The following is a 16,922-nucleotide window of genomic DNA, read 5'->3' on the forward strand; positions in this document are numbered from 1 at the left end:
TCCTTAGCTAATTAGTACAGTGCTGTTATTCCCAGCAAGTAGAGCTAATCTTGTGTGATCCAAGAATAACCCAGCTTCTCCCATTTCTGTCATGTCGGGTTTCCCCACTCTCCTCCTACCTGCCCTCCCATCCCCTGTCACTTACACCAGATTTATTTCTGGAAAGCAGATCTCTCCATGCACAGATCACATGTTAGAGCTGACCCAGAGAAATTTGATTTCCCAGTTAACCCTACACCACTGTAAGAAGGTTCCATTATTGTTTTCTGAAGTAAAATTGAGCTCTTTGGTACTACTGTGCTGCACATGGCTTTAGATTAATGTCTTTTCTACTTTTTCACTGATGAAGGAGTTGTCAAGTAAACGTGCCCTTTAGCTAGCTGTCAGGGAAAAATCAAGCCTCCTGTGGCATTCAGGAAAAATAGCACAGAGCAGAAAGCAAGATTTTGTATCCCAAAGTGGATAAATCTATATTAGCTGAAAGCTGACTTCCACTTGGAACAAAAAAAAAAAAAAGCAGTTCCCCACTGAAAACATCAAATCTTTTGCAAACACATTATTATTCACAGATGGTCCTCCTATCCAGCAGTACAAACCTTCGCTTTTCTGCTCCCTCCAGATGCTTTACAATTCCTGTACCCTCTGCAAGACACAGCCAAGCCTCCAATACAAAGCCGGAGATATTTTCATACTGAGTAGTGCCACTGAAGAACGATGGGCTCCATGTTCCACTCACCACTGAGCACAAAGGAGAAATGGCAGAGTGAGCACTGCTGGCTCCTCAGCAGCTGGGGCAGGTTGGCTCCTCATCAGGTACAATGAGCCCCAGGTGCACAGCCAAGGGTATGCAGGAGGCACAAGCCACCAGTGATGACCCTGGATTGAGCTGTTCTGAATCTATATTTCATACCAAAGAGAAGCAGCAGAATTTGTCTTTTGCTGCTCAGTGAAGTTTAGGAGAAGCCACAGTGCAGAGCCTGCAAGCTGTGCAGGAGCTGCCTAAGAATGATAAATTTTGGGAAAGGGAGTTAAGAGCACAGGGGAGCATTCCCCAATGGGCATCCTGTTTCTTGATGCTTCAGGCCAGGGCTCCAACCCCTACACAGCCATTTCTTTGCAAAATTTCCATATCCTGACCTAGCCATGTACTGCTGCAATCTTCTCCCTCATTTTCCTTTGAAGATGAGAACAGCAGGAGAGCCAGGGAATTTGCTCCTGCAAACGCAGCCTGATGCAGCCACACCACAGATCCCTAACACTGCAGAAACAGACTGTTCATCCAGCAAAGCAGAACTGCACCAGGAAGGGGCAAAGGAGTGACAAACCCCCATGGGCTGCCATGAGGAAGTACACAGTTAGACATTTCACACTGCTTCTCATAATCAATAAAATTAGCTTAATATGTTTTACAATTGTGTCAACTGAAAACAATTTTGTTAGTATCCAACTTGCACTATTTAGTCCTAATTAAAAAGCAATCCAGGTAACTGCAAATGAAGGAGCAACATTTTTTTGTGGTGTGAATTCCCCAGAGAACATAAAAATTAACAGATGTTTTCACAGTACTAGTTATTTCTTTATCTATAGCACTACTTCATTGCTGGGGGACATTCAGTAACAATCTGGGCTTTTACCAGATGTCTGCAAAGTAGTAGCTACTCCTTGATCCACTTGACTTCTTTAATGCCTGAGGATACATTCAGCATACATTTGGTAAGAGGCATTTGTATTGGTTCTATGGTTTTATGCTGATCATCATCATGCTTGTTGTCATAAATAATAGGGTACTCCAAAAGAGATGTGATTCTGGGTAACAGGACCAAGCAACTGGAAAAAATTCTCCCTAGAATGGGTTTTCAGATTTAAACAGAGATATTGGTTAGACTGTATGTATTTGCAAACCTATTTCTTTAGGCAAAGATTAGAAAGGCAAGGAGAATCACAAAGTCAATTTTAACTGTGAATATGCACTTAAAAAGCACATGAAATTGTTTCTTTGTCTGTGGCTCATGCATTTCTCCTGTGCACTCGAACAAGCTCAACAAGAATGAAATTTGGATGAATTATTTTAGAACTTAAAAGAAGATTTTAACAGTTGGCAGTTTTCAGTGAAGTTGTTCTCATCTGCACTTGCACATGTGAGCGGGAGGGAGATAGACTGAAAGAACTCTGCCTTTAACTTTGTATCTTGAGCTCTGAACAAAAATATATTCTAAACAGCACAAATGTGACACTAAAGGCTTCTCCCCTGAACTCTGCTCATTTCAAATGCAAAAAAAAACCTTGAGAGCTTCAGTTGAAAGCATCACTATGATAAAATATGAGGAAAAAAATGCAAATGGATTGAAATCTCCCAGGTTAACAAAACAATTTTCTGAGACATAGACCAGTCAAGGTGGTTTTCACTCATTTGGAAAAAAAAAAAAAAGAAAGCAAAAAAAAAATCCAAAAAAACAAATGCAGCTTTTGAATAACACTGGAAAAGTCTGGCCACTTCACTTCTTTTCAGACTCAGAAACTGAAAGCAACATCTGATGACAGCTGTGGAACTCTGCCAGAGCCAGCATCTGGCCTTGGGGTGTGGGTAGTGTGCCCAAGACAGCCACCCTGGGGTACCAGGAGCTGGGGCACAGGCTGCAGAGCACTCAGGGTTCAGAGGTGATAAAGCATATGTGCATTCATCAAAAGCTTCACTTCACTGAATGCCCTGGAAGGCACTTGTCAGTTGTTTCTTACCTCTCTCAGAGAAAGGAGAGGGTAAAACATCATCAGGAAACCCAGAGGAAAGAACCAAAATAGCTGCTTGTGTGGGTAACTCATCCATCACCCTTTATTTTTATTTTCCAGACGGGTGAGAAGGCTGGGGACAGAGGTGAGTATATTGAGAGGCTGTCCCTTTGTGCAGCTGCATGTTTGAATTGATGGGATGGGCCTCAAATGACAGATGGATGCCTGTAGCTATTTGATACATTCACTGAATGAGTAATAAATAAAAAGGTGATGCAGTGGCATTTAAAGGGCCTCGGACTCTCCCACCCCCCAGACAAGCAGGCTACCCAACTTCAAGTGTTGCTCAACATAAAGCTTTACCATTCTCAAGGCCTTGTTTCACTGGTGGGAGTGGGCAGAAATTGATGAAGCAGAATTTTTTGCACAAGTTTATCCTCACCAGAGCTCTCAAGGGCTTTATAAGCTTGCCAGGAATTGGTACTGCTCTGGCTGTAATTAACCCAGAACAACGTAAATGTCTCAGACCTGTGTGATAACAAAAAACAGCAAAGTCACAGCAGTTTCACTAAAAGCCTATTCCACTGCAACCAGGGGAAGAATTTGAATTAGATTCTTAATACATACATGTATTCTTCCACATGGTGTAGTAGGATGAAGCAACAACGATAAATACAGGGATTAAATGGGCTACTTTCTATTACTAGAGGGACAAACTTGTATCAGCAAGCTGGATCTATTTAATATACATCATACTGACTGTAATAGAGCCTGGTAAATCCTAGCCAAATATAAGCTCATTGTTCTCCTCCACTTTCCATTCCCTTAATATCAGAGAAAATATCCTCCCAAAGAAGCTGCAGCTGCTACTCCTGAGGTGGTTCATAAAAACTCATAGCAGCCTCCAACTGTAAACACAAGTATGGCACTTAGTTTTGCAACTGATTTACTCCACTACCCTACCCAAGACATTTGCTGTGATGACAAATGCTACTGTCTGATAGCAAAATCATGGCACCTAACAAAACACAGATGTGACTTGACAATTTAATTTTTAAAAAAGCAACAAAACAACAAGCCATATTGATACTTGATCTCTTTTTAAAATATTTAAATGAAATGTTATTAATGAGGTTCTATTTAACCTACATTACTTTGATCACTAAATTGCTGCTAGCTAAGCTTGAGGTAAATAGCTGTGATACACCACCAGGATTGTGTTCTTTCAGTTAAATGCAGTTCCAGTGAAATTCTATTTTTATTAGAATTGAGTGGTACCTTGTAAACCAAGCTAATGTAGAGGCAGAACATGATCATTTGCCTTTGCAGGAGTTAGACACTGCCTGGTCCCTATCTGCTCTTCATTCTGTGACAGAGGACAGGATAGAGGGACACCTTCTATCCCAGTCCTGATGCAGGGCAGGCCAGGAGCCTCTGCAGAGCAGGGAACTGTGAAGCAGTGGGATGAAGGCAGCAGCCATCCCAAACCTGACAGCTCCTGAGTGACATCCCTGACCTGGCTGGTCCTGGGACTGAGATCCCTGAGCTGTCCACACTCATAGCTAGGTTCTGCCAACACCTCCAAATTCCCAGTCACACTCATATTTGCATACAGACATAACAAACTGATATGATGCATGTTTTGCTAATTCAATAATTGTGTTACAAGCTTTCTATGGTTTCTGTGGTTTGTTTCCTTTAATACAAAATCTGCCCCTAAGGAACTAAAGCCCCTTTAACCAAAAATGTGCAGCAGCATCTTAGGAAGCATTGCAAAAAATTGTACTGACAGATATTTTAAAGGTCACTATACAACACCAAAAACTCTGCTTTTGTAGAGTGTTTGCTTTTTGTTTCACTGCTAAATTAATAATCATCTCCTACCTTGCTTCAGGGGTACAACATCACAAACCCCCCCCTGGCTTTTCATTACTGGGAGGACATAATGGAGATCATGGATAACCCAATACACACTAGAACTCTCCCATCCCAGCCCTATTTCCAGAATTCACTGCAGCAAACCCCTAGTGGGAATATGGATTGGTGACAAAAATGCTCTGTGGAGAGCCCTTAAATCAAGTCACTTTGCACCATGGTCTGAGACACATCCCAAAGCTGGTTCACCTTCAGGGCACAGCAAAAGCTCATCCATCTGCTCGGGCTGCTGAAGGAAGGTGAGGGGATGGCAGGATCTGTTTACAGCAGAATGGCAGTTTGGCTGTGCTTAAGTTACTCTCAAAAGCACTGAATTAAATGTAGTAATTTTTGTATCTAACTAACAGTTGTTTCCAGAATATTAAAATAGAAAGACAGCCACCTTGAATCCTTTAATATGACTCTGGAGTCTAGAAATTTGAGCCTATGGACAATAAATTCAATTTTATGTGTACTATGAAATAAATAATAAAGTTCTTATTCCTGTTTATTTCAGTGATGCACTTATTTCTACAGATCTAAATCCCCAAAAAGTTTCACAAATCCAGTCCTTTTACTCAAGTAATAAGTTGAAGATTTTTGATTCAAATATCAGATACAGAAGCAGAATTTTTGCATTAAATCACAGAAGTTTTCTGAAGTATACATGTTTTCATTTAAATATGAAAAATAACTTACCATAATTCATACTTTTAAGTACTCTACAATGTAATTTTTAAAATACAGAATAGAGCCATCTAGCATTTCAGGTGGCCCCAGAATTTCAATGGATTGCACTGAATGGCTGCTGCTGTGTTTTCCACAGAAAAGTAATGTTTTTGATATTTAATCTCCAGATATTTAACCTTTATCCCTTTGGAATGCAGTCATCATTACTTACTGTATTATCCATGCCAGGAAGTTTTATTACTTTGCAACTAAGATTCTCAGTACTGCTGCTAAAAGTCACCAAGCACATTTCACCATTTTTTCCTGCAAAGCAGCCAGGATTAACAGTGTTTTCACACTGTGACCCATTGCCCAAACAGCCCGTTGGCCACAGGAAAAACAAGAATCAGAACTCCTACCTCAGTCTGCTAAAGCCTTCAGGGAAGGATTAGAGTATTTCAGCAACAAAGTAAATTTAGCATCACTGGGTTTAACTCTTGGCTTAACAGTCAAAGCTTTGCAGGTCGCAGTGACCAAAACACTGCATCTCATTTCACCTTCCTTAAAAGAGCAGCAATATCTTTTTATGTTCCAGGCTTTCTACAAGAAGATCATTAGTTTTCTAACTTGCTCTACTTAGAATTTTTGAGATTCAGAGAAGGTTTAGGTTGTATATTAGGAAAAGGTTCTTCCCCCAGAGGGTGGTCAGGCACTGCACAGCTCCACAGAGCAGTGGTCACAGCATCAGCCTGACAGAGCTCAGGGAGCATTTGGACATCACTGCCAGGCACATGGGGGGATTCTTGGGGTTGTCCTGTGAAGGGCCAGGAGCTGGACTTCAATTATCCTTGTGCATCACTTCCAATTCAGAATGTTCCATGACTCTACGATTATAAAAGTCCCACTGTACCGAAATTCAGCACTGAAGTTATTCAAACTCCTATTCAAATTGAAAAGATGAAAATTCATTCTGGGACAAAAATTTTTTACATAATACAAAAATACCTAATAGTTGTCATTTTGGTTGTGGGTTTTTTGTTTGGTTTTTTTTTGTTGGGTATTTTTGTCGGTGGTGGTTATTTTTTGGTTTTGTGGGGTTTTTTGTTTTGTTTAAAGCATAGTAATATTATGTAAGAAATCAAGCACTTATAATTTTCACATCAGAACTGGTTACTCTGGCATAGCTCCATAGAATGCATGATTATGTGGAGAAACAGTAAAAAATTTCCAACCTCATCTGTGCACAAGAGTGACTTAAGTGAATATGAGTTACAGTCAGATGTACCAACATCCACATGCTGCTTCAGCTGAAGCTGCTCTTAAGGAAATGTAGTCAGTGGTTTGTTTTGAAGCCATTCCATGGTAGAGTTGAAAAGAGAACAGTTTCAGATCAAAACCAACCCAAAATTAAAAATTGAAAATCTTGTCAGAAAATCTGCAGCATTTTGCACAATTTAAGCTTTTGAAAGGGGAAAAAAATGCTTACTATAACAGAAATGATATTTTTAGTAGAAGTGGTATTTTTTTTTCAGCAGAGTTTATTCAAGGAAGGGTCCCAGCCATTGCTGCCTTCCTGACATCCAGCAGATTATGCTTCTACAGCTACAATAAGTATTAAAACTGTGACTCCCAGGGACTAGCAAAGGTACTGCATCTTCTTGCTCTCACTACAAAATCAAAATAAAGAATAAGAAAAGGTGATTTTAAATTCATAGTCACTTTAAAGGTCACAGAAAGTATGATACTCTTACAAGATTAGCTAATTATATTATTTATGGAAAGCATTTGTTCTGGGAACAGAGATTAGACATAACTACAATTGGATGTGTCTGTGACAAATCTAGAAATTAAACAAAGTTCCCCTAAAGTCAAAGCCAAGGCATTTTTTGTGCCATAAAACCACTCTGTACACGCTGTCCTGGCAGGAAAACCTGCTTTCCATTATTTATTACACTGTGAACTGCTACTGGTAATGCTAATAGCTCTCAGCATCGTGCCCACAGCTGAGCAACTGGTGGAAGCTGAGATTTCAGCTGAGTCGCTGTCCAGTCACTGTCAGCAACCAAGGAAGTCAAGCAGCTCTTGAGACTTTGCTCCACAGTGCTCTCAGCTCAGCCTGACCCTGCCTTGAGGGGAGAACAATTGCCAGCTCCCCATCTCAGGTCTCATTCTGCAAGAGGAAGGTGGGCAGAGCAGGTAACCCTCCCCTCTGCATGCAGCAAGGCTTTGACCAAACTTTAGCTCTCCCAGTAAAGTTCAAGTTTAAAAATGACTGTGGCAAAAGCTGGTCACCGTAAAATATTCCTATGTAACCTGGGAAAAACTAGTGTTTTCAATGAGTTAATCACTGTGTGTAACCTTTGTCATGTCCTGCTCCCTCTATGCCACTCTGGTGCTCCATTACCCAGAGGAGATTTTTTTTGGCTGGGAGACAGAAGGATGCTGACCTATGGGTAAAAGATGGTTCTAGGACTAAGCAGTGCTTACCTGGACTTGAATTCAGAGCCAGGCACAAAGAATCCAGGATTCTAACATCCATGTTTCTCCCCAAACTCCATTTCAATGCACGTAATGATATAGCACAGAATCTGGCATTTGGGGCCTGCCTGGAATACACTTTCTTTACATTTATAGGACCTGTGTCACCTGCCTCCCCCTCCCCTACCACGCACACGTTTTCTTCATTGTTTCCATTCTGAGCCAGAACAGTTGAAGTCTGAGCATGTTGCTTAGCAATACAGGACTGGGATAAGCTATGCTTAAAGTCTTCTTCCTCTGCTAGATGTCCTGTAGTGGCCATTACTGGAGGAAAAATTGACTTTTTCATTATCTTCTTATTGTTTCCAGGGGAGTTTCTCCCCTGTTCCTATTTCATGTGCTTTGGATTCCCCCTCCTCCCAATGTTCTCACATAAAATTTTTCTTAGACACAGCAACTACTCTCACCCCTCTCATATATCTAATACATTTCTCAGCTGTAGCCTCTTTGGTGGGAATTTTCCACCTCCTTCTTAGATAACTGAATTCATTACAGATTTAAGCAAACAAATCTGGAACATTACAGGACAATACCTGCAGGAAAAATAACCTCTGAGTAAGTAAAATACTTCATTTATCTCTTTTAGCCAACGTTCGGTTGACTTTGTGGTGGATAATCTGCTAAAAAAAGAAAAATAAAAGCTGTCTGAAATGCATTTTTCAGTTCAGAATCCAAAAAGCTTTCCTTCTGAGCAAAATCCCTGGCTGTTAATTTCAAAGATGTACCAAAATGAAAGCTGTATTGTACTCTCTCTCTCCATTTTGGTGCCTGATATTCAAATAAAGTTCACAACAAAATTAACAGTAAATATAGGAGTCCCTAGGACTAATCTTTCCCATGCAGCATTAGCCTCCTGAGAGACTCTCTGAGGAAGGGGGGTTCAATCTTTCAGGCCCATTTCTTGAGGAAAGCCATGCCATATCATATGTCTGTTGAGATGTTGTCTTGCTCTCATATGAGAACTTGTATGACTGGATTTGAGGTTTGGTACCATGTATAGGTAGAAAAAGCCATACCTTAGCTGCAGGTAAATTACATAATGCATTCGTGTACTCCATCATCACAAAACAGACCCAAGAGTTTTGTTTATGCATTCAGGCTGCAAGCCTTCCTTAACTTTCTGCTGTGATGCTTATTAGATTTGCAGTGCCAATAATCATGTTAGCACCAATGGTTAAGGGACAGTCTCCTCAAGAAAGATCACTGCTCAGGAGGGAATTATCCCTATCTAATTACAGTCCATACTGCTGCTGGACATTCCACTTGCTCTTGCTGTCTGACTGCTGCTGTCTCATTTCAGAGCACAGATTCTGCTCCACACATGGCATTGGCTCTTTGGAAATCAAGACCCCCCTCTCAAAGTGTGACAGCCCCTGGCCAGTGAAACGTGTGCTGCAGAGCAGCCCTGAAGACAGCGGGCTGTGAACACACCAGATTCTCTCTGGGGAAGTTGGGAGCCTCAAGTGTCACCTGAGGGCTCTGTGACAGCCATCCTGTACCTCCCTGTTGGAACAGCATTCATCCCTGCAGTACTTTTTGCTGTCCTGGCTCTTCGTCCTGCACTGAGCTGCAGCCTGCTGGAAAACACAGCCTGCACAGAGCCTCCTTCAAACAGAATGATGCTGCATGGACACCAAGTGTGCAGCAGAGCTGGGCCAGGCACCCTTGCCACCCCTGTGTGGACACAGGCACAGTGTCCTCTGCACAGCCAGGGTGGCCATGGGTGGCCAAGGGCAGCTGGTGAGCACAGGAGCAGCCCTGGGCTGCAGCACAGCTGCCCCAGCAGCACAGGGGTCAGTCTCAGAGGGACCAGCAAAGAAATGAAGCTCTCAGAGTCTTCAGCCTCCCAGCTCATCTGAAGAACACAGTGTGCTAGAGCAAGATCCTTCTGTGCAGGCTCCTGCACCAGCTTTAATTGCAATTGCTTTAAATTTCTAAATAGCCTGGAGACTTGAGGTCCCACTCATTAACATTTTGGCAAAATCTCCCAGTCCTGGGTTACTTCCAAAACACTCCCATCTCTGGCAGAATCAGGTTTCTCTCCTGTCTCTAACCAAGAAAATAATTATATGTGATTTTTTTTTTTTAATACTGCAGGCATGACACATCTGAACATTTTGCTGGTTGCAATATATTTTCATAAATTCATCAATCATTCAAAGATTTTTGTCCAAGGAGTTTTCAGGAAATTAGAATGAGCATTAAAGATCACACTATTCAACAGATATAATTTCAATATTAAATTCTCATAAATCCTTGAATGAGTAGTGCTGCCTAGATTGAAATCAAAACCCAGATAAAATTTATTCGCTTATTTATTTCAGAAGACAATATGGAGAGCTGCCTCCTTCTGAAACCACTGGTTATCTGAGAAAAAACCTGTCTGGGCTTCAAGATCACACAAAGCTACAGCACCTTGAGGTACTTGGGTTCAGCACATCTGAGACATCTACCTAATGAAACAGAACCAATAGTTCAGGATCTCCTGGCTGCTCACTCTGTAATCCCACCAGTTACACTGCCTGACTCACTCCTGAGGGGCACTCTTATAAGGTGAGAGTCAGATCCACATCTTTTCTTTTACTTAGCTTAAAATTCTCTCCTTTTATTCTTATTTCTTCAGATGCCTATTTTTTTTCTCTCTCTACAGCTCTTCTAATCATTGCTGTTGCAAATTTTACTTGTCAAGTCTTCATTTGCAATTTTCTTACACCCATTAAATAGCTTCTGTATCTCCAACTCAACATTAAAATTGCATGGTCAGTGTTTTTGAGCAAAAAGATTGGTCAACAGGGGAGATGGCTTCACTATCCATAATAAATGCTCTGGCACCAATGTCATTTATGCATCTGCTTAATCAAAGAAGACAACCTTCAACATGGAAGATGGGGAAGGATAAGATATAACAGAAAGGTATTTGAATTAAGCTACAAAAAGCTGATCACTGTGAGAGGCCAGTCAGATGTGGCTGAGGGACAACACTGCTGCCTCTGTAATTCCAACTGCAAGCACTGGGAATAGCAGGAGCAGGTAACAGCTGGCCCAAGGCAAGTAATGCTGCATTTTGCCTCATTTTAAAAGGACTCTCTTTGCAGCTACACTGGAGCATCACCATAATACAATTGTAGGGCTAAACACAAGGTCAACAAACTCAAGCTCTTTCTACCTGGAATTTGCCTTAGATATCAGTCTCTCCTTTTTCTCAAAATTTTGTTGGGTTTTATCTGTTTGCTTGTCTGTTTTCTTCAGGACAACAGAGGCCGTTTGAAGGTGAACTGAAAAGTTGCAGAATTTTATCTAGCTGTAGGAAAAATTGAAGATTTAGATGCCCTCTCTATATGTAAAAAAGAAACTACTACTGAAACGTTGCTAATATCACTAGATCCAGAATAAAATGTTATGTGTCCCTATGGTATTTCAGAGGAATAAAGGGATAAAATGAACAGTTTGCAAGCTAATTCTCCATACGTAACAGAGTATTTGTCCAGATTTAGACTACGATCTTCAGGGAGGAAAGCGAGGGATGGGTTCCCAAATCCCACTGACAAGCAATGAAAATTCAGCTTTTCAGGGAATTCAGATTCAGATTAAATTTTTTGCTTCTACATGTCATCCTGTTAGCCCCTACCATCCATGAAATTAGTGAAATTATCTAAAAAGATGTTTCACTCAAACAGCTAGAATTTCAATGTTGTATTCAAAAGAATTAAGTTATCACAAATACCATCCATGTTAAAGGGAAGTACGAAAATAACCACCCAGTCTGGACTTTCCATATGTAAAATGAAAGGAAACTAAACTAGCTATTAACATGTTACTAATTGAAAAACAATAGTGATAGATACTGGGAATTAAAGCAATGAACTAAGGGTGGGCAATAGGTTAATTGCAGTACAACAGAACTTGAAAACAGAAGAGGAAAAGAGAATTCTAAATGAGGGGAAAATCCATTACTTGCATTAGATTTTTTTTTTCTTCAATGTGCAGAAGTTAAGCAGATATTTCTGCTTTGTATTTCATGGATAAACTGAATGAAAAAATAAATTCCTGTAGATTCCAAGAGCCAGCCGAAGCTACTGCTCTTTCCAAATTACCCAGTCCAAATATTGAGCAGACTGTCAAAGATTTCTTTGAACCATTGAGGTTTAACTTTCAGCATGTCTCAAAAGGAGGAAGTTTTTTAAGGGAGGTGGGACTGTCAGTTTAGTTTGCTTATTTCAAAGGGCAAAGGCAATGCAGAAAGGGCAGCAGTAACTAGGCATCTTGGAGATGAACAGATGGTACAAACCTGATATATACTGCCACTTAACTACAGTTAAGTAGAATACATTTTAATACATCACTTTATCATGTAATAAATTTGGAGACAAATCATGGTGTTAATTCAAAAACAGAAGTAGAGGGAAAAGCTTAGGGACCATCACCGGTAATTTGCCTCAAAATTATTTCCCAATGGTGTTCAGTGGCAGAAAGGACTAATACTGTCCCTGAATGATTAAAAAGAAGACAACCGAAGAAGAACAAAGTCAGTATCACCTCTAAACCCAGCTTCGGTGAAGCTCCTATTAGGCTGTTGCTCCCAGTCTAATTCAAGGAAAATGTGAAAAAATGATGAGCAATTTAAAGTGGAGGCACAAATGTGATTCACCAGCTGGGAAACAAGCCTTACAATGCAGGGCTTAAGGCATTAAATATATTTAGCTTTCAAGAAAAGCTTCAGCTGTAGCTTGATCACTGTACATACAGGTGAAAGAGCGAGCTGTGGTGGCAGCTTTTCAAAGTTGTTGACAAAGAAAAACAAGAGCCAACAGATGGGAGCTGAAGTCATACAAATTCAATCTGGAATAAGAAATAATTTACCATCACAAAGGCTAATTAAATACTGGAACAGTTTTTCACTGAAGGTGATAGACTTCTCCCAGTGTAAGCTTTTAAAAGTGGATGAAACACTTTTTAAAAGATGTTCTTTAAACCATACATCATTTGAAGTGCTACACAAGACTCATTGTCAATATCCTGGAGGAATTATGTTGCCCCTGCACTGATTTCAGTTTCTGCAGCTTTGCATGAGGTTGTCTCACCTATTTAAATATTATAAGGCCAATGCAGACCTGCTGTAGGGTACAAGGATTATTTCTCTTCTTCACCCTAGCAGTCCTGTAGGGAATCAGTTAGATTCTGATTTTCTTTTTCCATTTCAAGTTCTGAAATTTTGAACATCATCCACAGCCAGAGCAAGGACTGCCTGTGAAGTTACTGAATGCTTTAACATGGTGCACCAGTCTTTCTGTTTCAAGGTCAAAGTGCACAGCAATGCTGAAGTCAGACATTTAGCCTCAGCAGAGACAAATCTTACCTCATTATTTTACCTCAGCAGCTGCTCTGGGCTTGTTGGGGGAGGATGTGTTGGTTTGTCTATTCTGCAACTTTGGCTTCTAGAATTATATAGACAAATTTCCCCTAATCAAGTCCTTACCAGTGAACAGACTTTGTGTTCTAAGGACAACCCTAATTTCTTCTTTCAGTATACAAGCTGAAAAATAAAATACTCAAACTAACCAAGACTTGAAGGTCAGTCCAAGCATAGTTTAGTGAAATGTAAGAAAACCATCACATTCAAAAGAGGGGAAAAAAGGAGGTGATGGGGATAAAAAAATACCTTTCTGCTCTGAAACTGCACAATAAGGATGCCCATACACAGCACTGAAGCTTTACACACAGATATAAAAATGCATCTTTAGTACTAACAGGGAAAAAACGCAAATTTTTTGATCCAGCAGCACTGTGAGTCTTACTGGAAATGCCATGAGGGTGAGCACTCAGCACCACCACGGAAATGCTCTAATTATGCACTTTCAGCATGTTACTGTATTTTGACAAAATTCAAGCTGATGGCACCAAGGACATTTCTACCACTCAAAACGGTTACTAAAATAATCTTGTGTAACACAAATCACCGGGAAATACATTCCAGAAACTGACTTCTCAAACAAGTTTAGGATGATCTTTTACTCTCCCCTTTCACCAGATTAAAAAGGAAAAAGAAGACACAGTGCAGTGGGTCACTGAGACGTGTGCAGCATTTGACAACCTGGGCCAAAATCTAATTTTATTTGCATGGCTAAATAAGTGCAGTAGTTCTTACCCCAAATCTCAGATGGCTCTCCTGAAGACATTGCAATCTTTAAGATTAACAACTGAAGATGTACTTTGCTAACTCAAGCAGAACAAAAGGAGGGAAACAGAGTCAGAGAGAGATGGGAATTGCATATGTTTTAGAAATCCTCAGTGAATCCTATTTACAAAACCCACTTCAGCTGCTACTTGTTATGTTTAAATATTCTATGATGGGAGAAAGCCAATAGCTTTCTGCTTATCTCATTTATAATAGCTTACTACATTTTAATTCATCCAATTGCTCTTTCGGATTTCCATGCAAATTGTGCTAAAAGCCCACTTAAGCAATAAATATTTTATTAATGAACTGGAATCCACCATCATGGAAGTGAGCATTTGACTTCTCCATTTTTGCCACCCTGATACTGTACTACCCTTGGTTTCTAGATGGTAGTTTTATTGCCAGTTTTTCTATTCTCAGTTGCCTTTCTTGCTTATTACTAATAATTATCCCAAACTACCTGCAGTCACCATTAGAAACTGCTTTTCTCCAACAACCACTCCCTCCAGTGACAGGCAACACAACTCACTACAAATATAAATCATGAAAAGTAATAAGAGAGGGAAAGTGGAACAAACACAACCAAGCCAGAGGCATCAATGTCTTCAGTTAACATAACCAAGGAAAAACACATGAAAAACTATTATAGGGTCTAAGCTGAAGTGCATTGAAATCAACAGATCTCTTTCAGCCTACTTCAACATCAGATGCTTTGACACCAGCTCTAATCTGAGTCCAGGGCCCAACAAAATTCCCAGTTCCAGCATACCTGCATTACTGTAATGGTAACACTGGGTAGCTCTCTGGCAACACCACACACCCCTCTCGCCTCTGAAGGCTGTGCTTCTGCAGGGCTTGTATTTCCAATATGAAAATAACCAAGGCTTGGAAACCCAAGCATATGCCATAGGGTAGGAATCTTAAGTTTTCACAGGAACGGGGAAGTAAATATACTTTTCTAGGAAGAACATAAATATTAGTCTACAGCAAACCATAAGGAAAATGCCAGGACTAATGCTTTGATGGCTTCCAAGTACCTGTCTGTATAACTGTGCTGTAATCTTGTACTGTGTGTTTGAAATAGCCCACAGAACTCATTTACAAGCATATAATACAAAGAGCTCAGCCCTGGGTCTGCTGTGGAGCTAAAAACTACAATCTACTCCTGATGGATAATCTGTTTCTTTGTGATGTGCTCTATTAGCATCAGCTTCATTTTTAAAAGTCAGTGCTCTTTTCTCCCATTGCCAAAGTTCCAAATATCCAGAATGGTGTCTATTACTTGTGACCTGCCATACAATTGTGTTACTAAGCTTGAATAGTTAATAGTTTGTTCAGTGCTATATAAATTCTACACAGTAGCTATAAGACTGGTGTGAAAGCTGGAATTTGCTGGCTAATACCAAATTTCTGCAAGAGTTGCCACATATGCAAAAGAGCTTCTGCTCTCCAGTCCCAGATCTGTGGTTGTCACAGTGATTAAAACTCCATGTTTCCTAAACAATTAACTAACATAGTCTATTAAATCTCATTTTATTGCTTTGAATGGATTGAGATGGTACAATAATCCAGCTCGGAAGCAAGACAGAATTTGCATATCTCTTTCAGAAAAAGGATGAGACATAAAATGAACGACATGGTGGATAAAACCAAATCCTGGGATGTTCTCAGTCTGCTTTGCATTTGATTTTCTCTGCTCTACTATAAACAAGTTTTAGCTGTGATAGACTCAGAATAGACAGAATTCAAAGATAGAGAAAGCTCTCAGAGGCTACCAAAACAATTCACTTTAAACAAAACAAGCACATCACTCAGTATATTTTGACAAATCTGAATGTGAAATCAGGCAAAATGTTTGTTTTCTTTGACTAGTACTGCTGGAGACAGCCCTGCACGTTGTGTATCCCATGCTGCAACTTAAACTCAATTTTGTGATTCGGAAAGTTTTTCTTTTAGTGCTTCAAATGGAATATACGACCTGCAATTCATTTATATTTCCTATGTAATTAGTAGCTGGCAAGTAAAACAAATTAGGTGCTTGATAAACACAGACAATTATATTTTCAAAGCAGTTGTATTTATGCATGAAAGGAAGGACAGTTTTATGAATATGTAATCAAGGATGTAAAATTGGAAAGAAAACAAAATAGAGCATAGTTAATTTGGTGGTAGCGACAAATTAACAGTGAGCCAAGCCCCCTGCACATGCACTGCCCTGATAAACTTGTTATTAGCAAAGGTTCACTCTAAGAGGAGCTTGGTAATCCTTCTTCTGTGTTTGCTCTTCTTTATTAGTCCTTGGAGAAAATATTGTTTATAAAATAAAGATCTGCAAAAGCAAAGATAACAGTCCCTGCTTCCTGACAAACTTGTTTAATGGCTAACAAGCTGGGAATATATAGCTCTTTTCTCCTATTTCCTTTATATATTTGGCTACAGGTGTGTGCTGCACACCAGTGATTACCAAGCATTTAGGAGCAGCTGTGCCTCCAAATGAAAGATGAAACTGAACTGAAAGTTTGTTTGAAATGGAAGTAAAACCTGGCAGATGGCAGCATCCAGAAATAGCACCACTGAAACGGAATTTTTTGTGCAGCTACTGCTCCAGAGCACTAGTGAGAACAGGGGGAGGACATCTCAGCAACCATCTACAAGGGTAAAAGGGGAAAAATGAAAAGTAAAGGCAGTTTGAGGGGGAAAGAAAACAACAGAGGAGATGGGAAGAAAAGAAGAAAATTAGCTTCATGTGTCAACACCTAAAAAAAGATCAGAAACTTATAGAAGAGTTTATTTAGCAAAATGAAAGGATTATAAGTATCTATAAGCTGGGTTTGTTCTTTGAGCAAAAGAAAAACTAGTGGGAAAAGGAATGGAAAGGAATCATTTAGAGTAAGAA

The sequence above is a fragment of the Lichenostomus cassidix genome, chromosome 4A (genome assembly GCF_008360975.1).
Source record: "Lichenostomus cassidix isolate B80296 chromosome 4A, HeHo_3.0, whole genome shotgun sequence".
NCBI lineage: Eukaryota > Metazoa > Chordata > Aves > Passeriformes > Meliphagidae > Lichenostomus > Lichenostomus cassidix.